We start from the raw sequence: 15,831 nt of genomic DNA, 5'->3' as shown, positions 1-15,831 counted from the left end.
AGTACTCACCTAAGTTCTCTCACTTGAGGACCTAGCTGCAGTCAGGTACTCGCCTAAGTTTGAAAAAATCCTACCGAGTGGAGAGCAGTCCTCCCACTCGGGGGCTTAGCTGCAGTCCAGTACTCGCCTAAGTTCTCTCACTTGAGGACCTAGCTGCAGTTAGGTACTCGCCTAAGTTTGAAAAATCCTACCGAGTAGAGAGCAATCCTCCCACTCGGGGGCTTAGCTGCAATCCAGGACTCGCCTAAGCACGAAACACATCTCAATCCTCAAGGACGACGAGGGGCAGGTCGACTGCCACCTTCTCCTGGGGAGCTTCGCCACAAATACAATGTGCGCTCCGTCCCACTCTGCAGTAACAAGGTGTGGGTCAACCGCCGCCTTCCCCCTGGAGAGCATCGCCGCAAATACGATGCGCACTCCGTCGCCGACCCGCAAGGGCGACGAAGCACAGGTCGACTGCTTCCCTCTCCTTCAGAGCTGCGCTACGAATACAAAAGTTGTCTCGAATGAAGAATGGGTTCACTCAGCAGGAAATTCATGAAGATATTCAACGGTAAACCAAGTTCAGATAAATCCTAAAGGTTCCGGATCACAGATCGAAGTACTCAGGCATTCAGCCCGAAATAGTTTAACGGTTACAAAAACCACTCGGCATTCCGAGGCAAATTTAAGGTGGGGCATAAGAGTTTGTTCACTCCGCGGGAGGAGGACTAGCAGGCTCGACGAACTCGTCTAGGTGGACGCCGTCGGCGATTCGAGTGGCTGCAGCGATGAAAGTCTCCATAAAAGATCGGAAGTCATGCTTATGGGTGTTGGCGACCTTGATTGCTGCCAGCTTCTCTTGTCACACCTCCTTGCAATGGACACGAACCAAAGACAGGGCCACATCAGCACCACACCGGGCAGAAGATTTCTTCCACTCCTGCACTCGGCCGGGGATCTCATCAAGTCGAGTCATCAGGGACTCAAGATCATTCGGGGGCGTGGCCTCTGGCCAAAGTGCAGGGTCGATCCGTGACATGGCGACCTTCAGTCGAGCCAAGTAGTCCACAACACCGTCGATGCGGAATTCCAGTCGGAGCAATTCATGGCAGTCTCATCTTTCACGGGAGAATTGATGGGGTCCAAACCTGGCTCAATCCACCCAGTCTCTGTTGGGTAACGTAGCAGAAATTCAAAAAATTTCCTACGAATCACCAAGATCTATCTATGGAGAGACCAGCAACGAGTAGAAAGGAGAGGAGAGTTTGCATCTACATACCCTTGTAGATCGCTAAGCGGAAGCGTTCAAGTGAACGGGGTTGATGGAGTCGTACTCGTCGTGATTCAGATCACCGATGATCAAGTGCCGAACGGACAGCACCTCCGCGTTCAACACACGTACAGCTCGGTGACGTCTCCCACGCCTTGATCCAGCAAGGGGAGAGGGAGAGGTTGAGGAAGACTCCATCCAGCAGCAGCACAACGGTGCGGTGGTGATGGAGGAGCGTGGCAATCCTGCAGGGCTTCACCGAGCACCTACGGGAGAGGAGATGTGTCACGGGAGGGAGAGGGAGGCAACCAAAGGCCTTAGGTATGATTGCTCCTCCTTTTCCCCACTATATATAGGGCCAAGGGAGAGGGGGAGGGCGCAGCCTTGCCCCCTCCTCCAAGGAAGGGGTGCGGCTAAGGATGGGGAGGAGTCCATCCTCCCCAAGGCACCTCGGAGGTGCCTTCCCCCTTTAGGACTCTTCCCTCTCCAAGTTTCCTTGCGCATGGGCCTCTTGGGGCTGGTGCCCTTGGCCCATGTAGGCCAAGGCGCACCCCCTTCAGCCCATGTGGCCCCCCGGGGCAGGTGGCCCCACCCGGTGGGCCCCCGGGACCCTTCCGGTGGTCCCGGTACAATACCGATGACCCCGAAACTTGTCCCGATGGCCGAAACAGGACTTCCTATATATAAATCTTTACCTCCGGACCATTCCGGAACTCCTCGTGACGTCCGGGATCTCATCCGGGACTCCGAACAACATTCAGTTACCACATACAAGCTTCCTTTATAACCCTAGCGTCATCGAACCTTAAGTGTGTAGACCCTACGGGTTCGGGAGACATGCAGACATGACCGAGACGTTCTCCGGTCAATAACCAACAGCGGGATCTGGATACCCATGTTGGCTCCCACATGTTCCACGATGATCTCATCGGATGAACCACGATGTCAAGGACTTAATCAATCCCGTATTCAATTCCCTTTGTCTAGCGGTATTTTACTTGTCCGAGATTCGATCGTCGGTATCCAATACCTTGTTCAATCTCGTTATCGGCAAGTCACTTTACTCGTTCCGTAACACATCATCCCGTGATCAAATCCTTGGTCACATTGCGCATATGATGATGTCCTACCGAGTGGGCCCAGAGATACCTCTCCGTTTACACGGAGTGACAAATCCCAGTCTCGATCCGCATAAAACAATAGATACTTTCGGAGATACCTGTAGTGCACCTTTATAGTCACCCAGTTATGTTGTGACGTTTGATACACCCAAAGCACTCCTACGGTATCCAGGAGTTACACGATCTCATGGTCAAAGGAAGAGATACTTGACATTGGCAAAGCTCTAGCAAATGAACTACACGATCTTTTGTGCTAGTCTTAGGATTGGGTCTTGTCCATCACATCATTCTCCTAATGATGTGATCCCGTTATCAACGACATCCAATGTCCATAGCCAGGAAACCATGACTATCTGTTGATCACAACGAGCTAGTCAACTAGAGGCTCACTAGGGACATATTGGGGTCTATATATTCACACGTGTATTACGATTTCCGGATAATACAGTTATAGCATGAATAAAAGACAATTATCATGAACAAGGAAATATAATAATACTTTTATTATTGCCTCTAGGGCATATTTCCAACAGTCTCCCACTTGCACTAGAGTCAATAATCTAGTTCACATCGCCATGTGATTAACACTCACAGGTCACATCGCCATGTGACTAATACCCAAGAGTTTACTAGAATCAGTAGTCTAGTTCACATCACTATGTGATTAACACTCAATGAGTTTTATGTTTGATCATGTTGCTTGTGAGAGAGGTTTTAGTCAACGGGCCTGAACCTTTCAGATCCGTCTGTGCTTTACAAATCTCTATGTCATCTCCTAGATGCAGCTACCACGCTCTATTTGGAGCTGTTCCAAATAACTGTTCTACTTGGAGCTATTCTAAATTGTTGCTCCATTATATGTATCCGGTCTCTCTACTCAGAGCTATCCGGATAGGTGTCAAGCTTGAATCGTCGTAACCTTTACGACGAACTCTTTTACCACCTCCATAATCGAGAAAAATTCCTTAGTCCACTAGTTACTAAGGATAACTTTGACCGCTGTCCTGTGAGCCATTCTTGGATCACTCTTGTACCCCTTGACTGACTCATGGCAAGGCACACTTCAGGTGCGGTACACAGCATAGCATACTGTAGAGCCTACGTCTAAAGCATAGGGGACGACCTTCGTCCTTTCTCTCTTTTCTGCCGTGGTCGAGCTTTAAGTCTTAACTTCGTACCTTACAACTCAGGCAAGAACTCCTTCTTTGACTGGTCCTTCTTGAACACCTTCAAGATCATGTCAAGGTATGTGCTCATTTGAAAATATTATTAAGCATTTTGATCTATCCTTATAGATCTTGATGCTCAATGTTCAAGTAGCTTAATCCAGGCTTTCCATTGAAAAACACTTTCAAAATAACCCTATATGCTTTCTAGAAATTCTACATCATCTCTGACCATCAATATGTCAAACAACATATACTCATCAGAAATTCTATAGTGCTCCCATTCACTTCTTTGGAAATACAAGTTTCTCATAAACTTTGTATAAATCCAAAATCTTTGATCATCTCATCAAAGCATACATTCCAACTCCGAGATGCTTACTCCAGTCCTTAGAAGGATCGCTGGAGCTAGCATACCTTTTAGCATCCTTAGGATCGACAAAACTTTTCTGATTGTATTGCATACAACCTTTCCTTACGAAAACTAGTAAGGAAACTTGTCTTGACATCCATCTGCCAGATTTCATAAATGCAGCTAATGCTAACATGATTCCGACGGACTTAAGCATCGCTACGGATGAGAAAATCTCATCGTAGTCAACTCCTTGAACTTGTGAAAAAACTCTTCGCCACAAGTCGAGCCTCATAGACGGTGATATTACCATCCACGTCCGTCTTCTTCTTAAAAGATCCATTTATCTTAATGGCTTGCCGATCATCGGGCAAGTCCACCAAAGTCCATGGATCCGTTCTTGGATTTTATGGCCTCGAGCCATTTATCGGAATCCGGGCCCACCATCGCTTCTCCATAGCTCGTAGGTTCATTGTTGTCCAGCAACATGACTTTCAAGAAAGGATTACGTACCACTCTGAAGTAGTGCGTATCCTTGTCATCCCACGAGGTTTGGTAGTGACTTGATCCGAAGTTTTATGATCAATATCATAAGCTTCCACTTCAATTGGTGTAGGTGCCACAGGAACAACTTCCTGTGCCCTGCCACACACTAGTTGAAGAGACGGTTCAATAACCTCATCAAGTCTCCACCATCCTCCCACTCAACTCTTTCGAGAGAAACTTTTCCTCGAGAAAGGACCCGATTCTAGAAACAATTCATATTGCTTTCGGATCTGAATTAGGAGGTATACCCAACTGTTTTGGGTTTCCTATGAAGATGCATTTTGTCCGCTTTGGGTTCGAGCTTATCAAGCTGAAACTTTTTCACATAAGCGTCGCAGCCCCAAACCTTTAAGAAACGACAACTTAGGTTTCTCTAAACCATAATTCATACGGTGTCATCTCATCGGAATTACGTGGTGCCCTATTTAAAGTGAATGTGGTTGTCTCTAATGCCTAACCCATGAACAATAGTGGTAATTCGATAAGAGACATCATGGTACGCACCATATCCAATAGGGTGCAACTATGATGTTCGGACACACCATCACATTATGGTGTTCCAGGCGGTATTAATTGTGAAACATTTTCCACAACGTCTTAATTGTGTGCCAAAACTCGTAACTCAGATATTCATCTCTATGATCGTATCATAGACATTTTATCCTCTTGTCACAACGATCTTCTACTTCACTCTGAAATTACTTGAACCATTCAATAATTCAGACTTGTGTTTCATCAAGTAAATATTCTCAACATTTACTCGAATCATCTGTGAAGTAAGAACATAACGATATTCACTGCATGCCTCAGCACTTATTGGACTGCACACATCAAAATGTGTTACTTCCAACAAGTTGCTATCTTGTTCCATCTTACTGAAACCGAGGCTTTTCAGTCATCTTGCCCATGTGGTATGATTTGCATATCTCAAGTGATTCAAAATCAAGTGAGTTCAAACGGTCCATTTGCATGGAGTTTCTTCATGCATATATACCAATAGACATGGTTCGCATGTCTCAAACTTTTCAAAAACGAGTGAGTCCAAAGATCCATCAACATGGAGCTTCTTCATGCGTTTTATACCAATATGACTTACACAGCAGTGCCACAAGTAGGTGGTACTATCATTACTATCTTTTGGCATGAACATGTGTATCACTACGATCGAGATTCAATAAACCATTCCTTTAGGTGCAAGACCATTGAAGGTATTATTCAAATAAATAGAGTAACCATTATTCTCTTTAAATGAATAACCGTATTGCGATAGACATAATCCAATCATGTCTATGCTCAACGCAAACACCAATCTCGGTGGTAGAGGGAGCGTGCGATATTTGATCACATCAAACTTGGAAACACTTCCAACACATATCGTCAGCTCACCTTTAGCCAGTCTCCTTTTATTCCGTAGCTTTTATTTCGAGTTACTAATACTTAGCAACCGAACCGGTATCTAATACCCTGGTGCTACTAGGAGTACTAGTAAAGTACACATTAACATAATGTATATCCAATATACTTCTATCGACCTTGCCAGCCTTCTCATCTACCAAGTATCTAGGGTAATGCTGCTCCAGTGGTTGTTCCCCTTATTACAGAAGCACTTAGTCTCGGGTTTGGGTTCAACCTTGGGTTTCTTCACTTGAGCAGCAGCTGAATTGCCGTTTCATGAAGTATCCCTTTGTTCCCTTGCCCTTCTTGAAACTAGTGGTTTCACCAACCATCAACAATTGATGCTCCTTCTTGATTTCTACTTTCGCGGTGTCAAACATCGTGAATACCTCAAGGATCATCTTATCTATCCCTGATATGTTATAGTTCATCACGAAGCTCTAGCAGCTTGGTGGCAATGACTTTGGAGAAACATCACTATCTCATTTGGAAGATCAACTCCTACTCGATTCAAGTGATTGTTGCACTCAGACAATCTGAGCACAAGCTCAACAATTGAGCTTTTCTCCCTTAGTTTGTAGGCTAAGAAAATTGTCGGAGGTCTTATACCTCTTGATGTGGGCACGAGCCTGAAATCCTAATTTCAGCCCTCGAAACATCTCATATGTTCCGCGACGTTTCGAAAACGTCTTTGGTGCCTCTACTTAAACCATTTAACTGAACTATCACGTAGTTATCAAAACGTGTATGTTCGATGTTCGAAACATCCACAAACGACGTTTGGGGTTCAGCACACTAAGCGGTGCATTAAGGACATAAGCTTTCTACTGATCGCATAATCGCTACTATCAACTTTCAACTATATTTTCTCTAGGAACATAACTAAAACAGTAGAACTATAGCGTGAGCTACGACATAATTTGCAAAAGGTCTTTTGACTAAGTTCAGGATAATTAAGTTCATCTTATGAACTCCCACTCAGATAGACATCCCTCTAGTCATCTAAGTGATTACATGATCCGAGTCAAACTAGGCCGTGTCCGATCATCACGTGAGACGGACTAGTCATCATCAGTGAACATCTTCATGTTGATCGTATCTTCTATACGACTCATGCTCGACCTTTCGGTCTCCGTGTTCCGAGGCCATGTCTGTACATGCTAGGCTCGTCAAGTTAACCCTAAGTGTTTTCGTTGTGTAAAACTGTCTTACACCCGTTGTATGTGAACGTAAGAATCTATCACACCCGATCATCACGTGGTGCTTCGAAACGACGAACTGTAGCAACGGTGCACAGTTAGGGGAGAACACTTCTTGAAATTTTAATGAGGGATCATCTTATTTACTACCGTCGTTCTAAGCAAATAAGATGTATAAACATGATAAACATCACATGCAATCAAATAAGAGTAGTGACATGATATGGCCAATATCATATAGCTCCTTTGATCTTCATCTTCGGGGCTTCATGATCATCTTGTCACCGGCATGACACCATGATCTCCATCATCATGATCTCCATCATCGTGTCTTCATGAAGTTGTCACGCCAACGACTACTTCTACTTCTATGGCTAACGCGTTTAGCAATAAAGTAAAGTAATTTACATGGCGTTCTTCAATGACACGCAGGTCATACAAAAATAAAGACAACTCCTATGGCTCCTGCCGGTTGTTATACTCATCGACATGCAAGTCGTGAATCCTATTACAAGAACATGATCAATCTCATACATTACATATATCATTCATCACATCCTTTTGGCCATATCACATCACATAGCATACCCTGCAAAAACAAGTTAGATGTCCTCTAATTGTTGTTTGCATGTTTTACGTGGCTGCTATGGGTTTCTAGCAAGAACGTTTCTTACCTACGCAAGACCACAACGTGATATGCCAATTGCTATTTACCCTTCATAAGGACCCTTTTCATCGAATCCGATCCGACTAAAGTAGGAGAGACAGACACCCGCTAGCCACCTTATGCATCTAGTGCATGTCAGTCGGTGGAACCAGTCTCACGTAAGAGTACGTGTAAGGTCGGTCCGGGCCGCTTCATCCCACGATGCCGCCGAATCAAGATAAGACTAGTAACGGCAAGCATATTGAACAAAATCAACGCCCACAACTACTTTGTGTTCTACTCGTGCATAGAATCTACGCAATAGACCTAGCTCATGATGCCACTGTTGGGTAACGAAGCAGAAATTCAAAAAATTTCCTACGAATCACCAAGATCTATCTATGGAGAGACCAGCAACGAGTAGAAAGGAGAGGAGAGTTTGCATCTACATACCCTTGTAGATCCCTAAGCGGAAGCGTTCAAGTGAACGGGGTTGATGGAGTCGTACTCGTCGTGATTCAGATCACCGATGATCAAGTGCCGAACGGACAGCACCTCCGCGTTCAACACACGTACAGCTCGGTGACGTCTCCCACGCCTTGATCCAGCAAGGGGAGAGGGAGAGGTTGAGGAAGACTCCATCCAGCAGCAGCACAACGGTGCGGTGGTGATGGAGGAGCGTGGCAATCCTGCAGGGCTTCACCGAGCACCTACGGGAGAGGAGATGTGTCACGGGAGGGAGAGGGAGGCAACCAAAGGCCTTAGGTATGATTGCTCCTCCTTTTCCCCACTATATATAGGGCCAAGGGAGAGGGGGAGGGCGCAGCCTTGCCCCCTCCTCCAAGTAAGGGGTGCGGCTAAGGATGGGGAGGAGTCCATCCTCCCCAAGGCACCTCGGAGGTGCCTTCCCCCTTTAGGACTCTTCCCTCTCCAAGTTTCCTTGCGCATGGGCCTCTTGGGGCTGGTGCCCTTGGCCCATGTAGGCCAAGGCGCACCCCCTACAGCCCATGTGGCCCCCCGGGGCAGGTGGCCCCACCCGGTGGGCCCCCGGGACCCTTCCGGTGGTCCCGGTACAATACCGATGACCCCGAAACTTGTCCCGATGGCCGAAACAGGACTTCCTATATATAAATCTTTACCTCCGGACCATTCCGGAACTCCTCGTGACGTCCGGGATCTCATCCGGGACTCCGAACAACATTCGGTTACCACATACAAGCTTCCTTTATAACCCTAGCGTCATCGAACCTTAAGTGTGTAGACCCTACGGGTTCGGGAGACATGCAGACATGACCGAGACGTTCTCCGGTCAATAACCAACAGCGGGATCTGGATACCCATGTTGGCTCCCACATGTTCCACGATGATCTCATCGGATGAACCACGATGTCAAGGACTTAATCAATCCCGTATTCAATTCCCTTTGTCTAGCGGTATTTTACTTGTCCGAGATTCGATCGTCGGTATCCAATACCTTGTTCAATCTCGTTATCGGCAAGTCACTTTACTCGTTCCGTAACACATCATCCCGTGATCAAATCCTTGGTCACATTGCGCATATGATGATGTCCTACCGAGTGGGCCCAGAGATACCTCTCCGTTTACACGGAGTGACAAATCCCAGTCTCGATCCGCATAAAACAATAGATACTTTCGGAGATACCTGTAGTGCACCTTTATAGTCACCCAGTTACGTTGTGACGTTTGATACACCCAAAGCACTCCTACGGTATCCAGGAGTTACACGATCTCATGGTCAAAGGAAGAGATACTTGACATTGGCAAAGCTCTAGCAAATGAACTACACGATCTTTTGTGCTAGTCTTAGGATTGGGTCTTGTCCATCACATCATTCTCCTAATGATGTGATCCCGTTATCAACGACATCCAATGTCCATAGCCAGGAAACCATGACTATCTGTTGATCACAACGAGCTAGTCAACTAGAGGCTCACTAGGGACATATTGGGGTCTATATATTCACACGTGTATTACGATTTCCGGATAATACAGTTATAGCATGAATAAAAGACAATTATCATGAACAAGGAAATATAATAATACTTTTATTATTGCCTCTAGGGCATATTTCCAACAGTCTCCTCCTCAAAGTTCTAGCAAAACTCTGCATTCACGATCCAAGAATAAGTCAATTTTCATACGCTGAGTCGACACAGCAAAAAAAATCAGTCAGAACTAAATGTGCACCTTCAAGCTTGATGAACAACTTCTTGGCAAGGCTCCTCAGATAGCTCTCCAGATCGTCCCTCCTGCGAGCGATGCCTTCCATCTTCTCGTACAGGTTGAGATTGTCCTTCTTCAAGCGCGTGCACTCCTTGTTGGCTTCGTTCAGAGCAGATTTCATCTTGGTATTCTCTTCTTCCAACTGGCCGACCGAAGCCAGTTTCTGTTCAGCCAGAGTGGTCCTGTCGTCAGCCTCCTTACGAGCAGCAGCCAAATCCTGATCCTTCTTCGCCAGAGCTTCTCTCAGTTTTTCTGCAAAGAAATGATGATTGATTCAGAAATAGCAGAAGGGTACTCAAGCCTAAAACTGACCAGTCGACAAACTCGTTTTACCAGCGGCGCCGTCTCTGACCTTTTGCAGCTCTGTCCTGGCCAGCTCCAAGTCAAGGTTCAGTTGAATCTGCTGTCTATCCAAATCAGCGAAGCGAGCTCCAAGATCACAAGATTTCTGAAATCAAAGGGAGAAATTATTTCACAGCAAAAAACGACAAAGACATTAAGTACTAAGACTACGGTCGACTGCCCGCGGTCCACCATAGTCTCGGGGACTACACCCAGTGGGTGCACTTTGCGTGCCCCCATCGATTCTGATCCCACTCGACCGGCCCGCCGAAGTCGAGTCCAAAAAAAGGGGGAGAGAAAGTAGAACTCAGACCACAGTCGACTGCCAGCAGTCGACCGCGATCTCGGGGACTACACCCAGTGGGTGTACTTTGCGTGCCCCCATCGGTTCTGATCCCACTCGACCAGATCGAGTGGAACAAACAAACTACCAGTTCAGTTTTCACTCGACAAAATACAAAGACTATAGTTGACTGCCAGCAGTCCACCGTAGTCTCGGGGACTACACCCAGTGGGTGCACTCAGCGTGCCCCCACTAGTCCAAAAATTCAATCGACGCACCCAGTGGATGTACAGATGCAAATATTTTCGGAAAGAATCTTCAGGTAGCATATCCTAACAGAACAAGCGGCGACCAACTAACCTGAACGTTGCTCTGGAGAGCCGAGCTGGCATCATAGGCGGCTTGGCTGGCGTCCCGCACCGTCTTCATCTTTTCTATCATAATGCCCGCCTGGCGTATGGCTTCCCTAGCAGCATTCACCTCGTCCTTTGGGACATGATGGGTCGCAAAAACTGAAGGCGGGTCGACAGGGGCCTGAGCAGTCGACGAAGAAGGCAAGGCACTCGACAGTGGCACGGCGAAGGTAACAGAACCCCGATTGACGTCGCCAGTGTCCTGAACGACTGGTTCCGCCCTCAGCATCGACTGTAGCGCCTCGCTTGCAGGAGCTCGCCTATTCTTCCTCGCCAAAGACTTCTCGGGCTCTTCATCATCATCAGGGAGGTCAATAATGTTGGGAGCTGTGCAAAGTTCAATTGCCAAAATCACGTCACCCAATGATGCACATTGCAGTTGAATCGACCGAACAAAGACAGTATGGCAGAAATCATACCCAGGTTAGAAGTGACTGCATCCTCCATCACCTCATCATCGTCCCTGTAAGATGAGGTCCCGGAAGTGGCAGCGCTGATAGTTCCAAAGTTCATCCAGTTAAAACAAGAAAAACAAACAACGCGGAGCATCGAGTGAATACAAAGAGAGACACTCACGCAGAAGTGATAGGGATATCAATCTTGATCTTCGGCAACGCCTTCCGAGTCTTCGGCTCTGCTACTTTGGGGTGCTTTGGCGCCTTCTCAGTCGGGGTTGGTGAAGAGATCCGAGGACGCTTCGAAGACTGACCAGCCTGAGCAGTTGCCTTTTCGCGGGCACTCGGTCGTTCTTGGTCAAGCTTGGATCGCCTCTCCCTGCGAGGGGGCGACTCGACTTCTTCTCCATCACTCGAGTCGTCGCTTCCTCCATCCCCATCACCGTCGGAAGTCCACTCGCCACTGTCGCCGCCACTCGCCCCGCCTTCCAGAGCTTACTCTTGCTCTCCGTTGGGCATTGAATACATTTCAATAATGGCCTGAAAGAAAGCAAGGAGAACAAAGTCAGCCGATGCAGTATAGGCAGCTGCGCGAGTGAATTCAGATTACAAGCAAAAACTCAGAGTCAGACCTTCTCTGGTGCATGAGACTGGTCGAATGGAGGGACTCTCCTGGCTCCCCTGGGGTTGTCCTTGTTCCCGGTAATGCCCGACAGCCACTTCTCCAGTGTGTCGTCGTCGAGCTCCTCCGGGTGGATCCGAGTGGAGTCTTCAAGACCCGAATACATTCACATCGGATGGTCTCGGGCTTGGAGAGGCTGGATGCGCCGTTGAAGGAAGACCTCCAAGAGATCCATACCAGTGACCCCGTCACAGATAAGCTGGACCACTCGATCGACCAACACCCTCACCCGCGCCTTCTCCTCCGGGAGCACCTTCAAAGGGGAGGGTTTCCTCACTCGGTCCATGGTAAAGGGAGGGAGGCCAGTCGACTGCCCTGGCGTCGACTGGTCTTTACAGTAAAACCAGGTCGACTGCCATCCGCGAACTGAGTCGGGAAGAATCATGGCCGGAAAGGAGCTTTTCCCTCTCATCTGGATACCAAGACCCCCACACATCTGGATCACTTGGGTCCTCTCGTCACTCGGATTAGCCTTTTTCACTGTCTGGGAGTGACAAGTGAAAATATGCTTGAAAAGACCCCAGTGAGGCCGGCAACCCAGGAAATTCTCACACAAAGAAATGAAAGCGGCGAGATAAACGATTGTGTTGGGGGTAAAATGGTGGAGTTGTGCCCCAAAGAAGTTCAGAAACCCTCGAAAGAAAGGGTGAGGAGGCAAGGAAAATCCACGGTCAACATGGGTGGCAAGAAGAACACGCTCACCCTCCCGAGGTTGCGGCTCAGTTTCCTTTCCCGGAAGCCACGCCGAGTCATAGGGGATCAGCCCCCCTTCGGCCAGGTCGTCGAGGTCTTCTTGGGTGATCCTCGAGTGGATCTAGTCGCCCTGGATCCAGCCCTTCGGCAGGCTGGTCCGCGAGGAAGATCCGCCCCGGCTGGCCGCCTTCCCCTTCGACCTCGCCGTCGCCTTCTTTGCCCGCTCCAGAGCCGCCGTCTTCTCCTTCCCCACTGTCGCCGGCGAGATGCGTACGGAGCGGTGACGCTGGGGCGAGAGCGAGCGCAGCGGAGGGGCGTGAAGAGGAGAAGAGGTAATGGGAACGCACTGTTCGGGAGACTCCGGTCCAACGCCTTATATGAGGCCGCTTCCGAGTGGCTGACGGGTTGGCCCAGGCGGCTCTGTCAAATCTCGTAACAATCGCACGCGCGATATGTGGCGAAAAAGGTGGCGCGGGGATCGAGGCGGCTCCGCTCTATCCCATCTGATTACTGCGGCCTCCCCCGTCCCACGTGCTTCCCAAAATTCGGATCCCACGAAATCCGCGGGCAGCAGAACAACTTGTCAAACCAAAGATTTCCTCCGCACCGTCACTCGGAGCCTTGCGAGTAAAGAAATTCACTCGATGAAGAATTAAGAATGGATCAAGGCGACTGAAAAGGAAGTTGCTGTCATCACTCAGGTCCGTTGATCCGAAACAAGATATGCTCATGGCATGAAAAACGAGTCGAAGAAGTTCTCAACTCCTTCCCCACTCAAACCTCGATCCATTCGGGGGCTAATGATGAAGCTATGTACCTAGGGTAGGGGCATGGACCTGTCCAAACTGACCTAAACAAGGACATCTCCAGAAGAAATCATCTTGCAATCGAATTGAAGGTGTTCCACTCGACAGACTCAAAGATACTCGACCAAGAAACAACCACTCGACCAAGACCAAGCCACACGACAGTCGGGAGACCTAAAGGCACTCCGCATGCTAACGGTCAGTTATTAAGTAGCTTTTATGGTCATCATAGCACTTTATTACTAGCGTTACCAGTAACGCCCTGCCTTAATTTATATTGAACCCTTTGTAACGTGGGCTGGCTGGGGTCCTGGCGCACTCTATATAAGCCACCCCCCTCCTCCGATACAAGGTTTCGCACCCCTGTAACTCATACACGCATAATCCAGTCGACCGCCTCCGGGCTCCGAGACGTAGGGCTATTACTTCCTCCGAGAAGGGCCTGAACTCGTAAACCTTGCGTGCTTACAACTTCTCCATAGCTAAGATCTTGCCCCTCCATACTTACCCCCCTACATCACTGTCAGACTTAGAACCACGACAGCTGGCGCTTGAACGCGACGCGTAGCGGGCGACCCAGCAAACACGAAGTTGTCGCTCGCATATCGCTGATTTTTGCACCCAATAAAATCTCGTTGGTTGACTAGTGTTTTTTAGACAGGTTGACTAGCTAACCTTGATCGTTGACTTTTGAAAAACAATTCATAAAAGTTGTGGGCCATCGCAGATGTGGGCTCTAGTCCCAGAAGACCAAGCGAAGGGCTCCAAGCCCAGGATAACAAGCCATACATTCCGGATTCCGGAGAAAGGAGATAGGCGGTCTGACTCTTTTTTGGGCGCGCCTATGGCTCATTTTTTTCTGCAAGGAAATTTTTGATCTATTCATCTTCAATTATGGCAGTAAAACTAACATCAGAAATAACAAAAATTACATCTAAATTCGTAGACCATCTAACAACGACTACAAGCACTAAAGCGAGCCGAAGACGTGTCTCCGTCATTGTCCCTCCCTCACCGGAGCCGGGCAAAACTTGTTGTAGTAGATAGTCGGAAAGTCATCGTGCCAAGGCCACATAGAACCAACGCGACAGAACAACAATTGTCGCTGATGAAGAGTAGCATAGATCGGAAGGAGCCAACCCGAAAACACATGAACGTAGATGAACTACAACTAGATCCGAGCAAATCCACCAAAGACACACCTCTACACGCCCACCAATGATGCTAGACACACCATTAAAATAGGGACTAGGCGGGGAGAACCTTATTCTATTTTCAGGGAGCCGCCGCCGACTCGTCGTCCTGAGTAGGATACAAACCCTAACGAAATGTGTAGAAACAACTAAAAATAGAGCCCTCCCGTCGGCAAAGGCCGAGATCCACCATGCCGCCATGGCCCTAAGAGCAACTCTAGCAGACCCCGCATCCCGCCGGCCCGCAAAACACGTTTGCAGTTCGTGCAAAACAGCTTTTGCAGGCCGGCCCGGGCTGGCACAGATGCAGACCCCCCAAACGGATCCGTAAAAAAGTATATTCGCGGAATATGCCTTTTTACGGGTCGGCTTCTACGGGATCTGCTCGGGCACCACCGCGACGATCCGCAAGCAGATAAACTGCAAATCTCGCATTTGACATAGGATTTCACAAACAAGTTCAAATTCAAACGACATAAACAGTTTTACGCGCCAATAGAGCCAAGTTCATTATGGCTAACGCAAAAGAGGGCCCTGCAAAAGGTTTGCGCCCATGTCCGGCATCATCTTGATCGATCTTCACTCCGCGCCATCGAGTCCACCTTGAAGTTCATCGGCGCCACCGAATCCACCTCCGGCGCTTGTCCCAACTCCCGCACCGAAATCATCCGCATTGCCACCATATGGAGCGGAGAAAACATCACCGGAACTGTAGCACGGAGCGGCCGACGCCACCATTCTTCTCTTGAAGATTTCTCTCCTTGCCATATCATGCCATGTTTTGGTGAGGTCGTCCATGTCACTGCGGTTCATTGACATGACCGTGTTCTCTTCGGCGAGCAACATGGACATGGATTTGTTTTTAGCGGCGTGTGCTCTTCTCTCCTCGATGGCAGCTTTGCGCAGCCCCTCTTCTTTGAGCAACTGCCACTTTTCTTGCTTCTCCTTCGCCTTCTTCTCGGCCAACTCTTTCTTGGTCTCCAACGACTTCAACAACATCGACTCGTTGGATTGCATCATGGCATCAATCTTCTCCCTCAAGCTCGATGCTTCTTGCTCTCTCTCTCTTCATCTTCTCCTTGGTCTTCTTGTCGCCATCG

The sequence above is a fragment of the Triticum dicoccoides genome, chromosome 7A (assembly GCF_002162155.2).
Source record: "Triticum dicoccoides isolate Atlit2015 ecotype Zavitan chromosome 7A, WEW_v2.0, whole genome shotgun sequence".
In the NCBI taxonomy this organism is placed as follows: domain Eukaryota; kingdom Viridiplantae; phylum Streptophyta; class Magnoliopsida; order Poales; family Poaceae; genus Triticum; species Triticum dicoccoides.
The sequence above is the reverse complement of the archived record's forward strand: the minus strand, read 5'-3'. Positions refer to the sequence as shown.